This window comes from Penaeus monodon, chromosome 14, assembly GCF_015228065.2.
Source record: "Penaeus monodon isolate SGIC_2016 chromosome 14, NSTDA_Pmon_1, whole genome shotgun sequence".
NCBI lineage: Eukaryota > Metazoa > Arthropoda > Malacostraca > Decapoda > Penaeidae > Penaeus > Penaeus monodon.
In genome coordinates, this window is record NC_051399.1 from 19,174,397 (window position 1) to 19,176,103 (window position 1,707).

The 1,707-nt window shown below is 39.9% G+C and overlaps 1 long non-coding RNA gene across 1 annotated transcript in view; it reads right to left on the reverse strand.

Moving 5' to 3' along the window:
* The window catches only part of LOC119580934, a 6,513-nt gene extending 5,658 nt beyond the window's left edge, over window positions 1-855 (reverse strand). The window contains exon 1 of the long non-coding RNA XR_005229413.1: window positions 743-855. This is a non-coding gene — a long non-coding RNA (uncharacterized LOC119580934). The remainder of the gene's footprint in view (window positions 1-742) is intronic.
* Between the last annotated feature and the right edge of the window lie 852 nt (window positions 856-1,707).

The window sequence follows — 1,707 nt, forward strand, 5'->3', positions numbered from 1 at the left end:
CATAAAAAAAACAAGAGGAAATATAATGAGGAATATCATAAAATAATTATAAAAATACAAAACTAATAGGATGTGATTTCCAGTTTTGTCAACAGAAAGCGCTATCATTATAGAAAATGGATGTATAGAAAATGTATAAAATGGAGTTATAGAAAATGAGACATTAAGGACTCTGGCTGTGTGAGGATGTTGTGGACTTTGTCTCTGAGTGATGACATGCAGAGCCTATTTTAGTTATTTCCCAGTAAATATGAGGCCACTGCACATTTGCCTGTATTGCTCCCTACTCTATTTTTTATGCTTTACAAGATGGCAGTGTTCATTTTCCTCTATCTCCGTGCGTCACTCTCTAACTTTAACCAGACTCTTGGGCTTGCATGATACTCGGCTTTGGGCCTTGGTCTCTGAAGGGTCTGTCGCTCCCGGCAACAAATAACCAAGATTTGATGACTGTGTGATACTGAATAATTACCCATTTGAGTATATATTGACCATTTCTCTGTATATCATTCCCATATTCTACCCCGCTATTTCCCTGTTAGCATTCATATCCTCCCCTGCTACCGGGGCCAAAACTGCGGGGATTTGTGGGGATTTCCGCAGCATAATTTCTCTACTTGGGTCATGCCAAGGTATTCCGAATATTTACCAACTCTTTCTTTGACCTTATCTGTAAGTAAGTTTAACTACCAACTCATTACTATACAAATAAATGTGGTAAACGAGCACACACTAGACTTACCCAAAGAAACCTTGGCTCTATACAATAACGTAAACATGTTCCGTCTACTTCAACGTTCGCGGAGAGCCGTTCGTGAATCCGCCGGACGGACGGTTTGGGAACACGAGAACTATATCAGCATCTGTAAGTATCTAATGTATGTGTATGTATATTATATATATATATATATATATATATATATGTATGTATGTATGTATGTATGTATGTATGTATGTATGTATGTATATGCGTGTGTGCCCGTGCGTGAGTGTGTGTGCGTGCGTGCGTGCGTGCGCGCGCGCGCGTGTGTGTGTGTGTGTGTGTGTGTGTGTGTGTGTGTGTGTGTGTGTGTGTGTGTGTGTGTGTGTGTGTGTGTGTGTGTGTGTGTGTGTGTGTGTGTGTGTGTGTGTACTGTTACTATATCAGCATCTGTAAGTATCTAATGTATGTGTATGTATGTATGTATATATATATATATATATATATATATATATATATATATATATGTATGTATGTATGTATGTATGTATGTATGTATGTATATGCGTGTGTGCCCGTGCGTGAGTGTGTGTGCGTGCGTGCGTGCGTGCGCGCGCGCGCGTGTGTGTGTGTGTGTGTGTGTGTGTGTGTGTGTGTGTGTGTGTGTGTGTGTGTGTGTGTGTGTGTGTGTGTGTGTGTGTGTGTGTGTGTGTGTGTGTGTGTGTGTGTACTGTTACAACAATGTATAGCTCTTGTGGAAGGGGATTGGAATGTCTAGTGTGGCAACGAGAGGCAAATAAACAGGTAAAGCAATGGACATACTTATATGCTTGTGTGTGTGGGAATATAAGCATGTGACAATACATAAGATTATACGTCATGTAGAATATAACAACAGATGAATAGATTAACATTGGCATATATATTTCAGTAACATCACATATATAAAGCTTGGTTACTTTTCTCCCTGGTTTCCAAATGATGGTCCCCATCGAGAGTGACTGCAC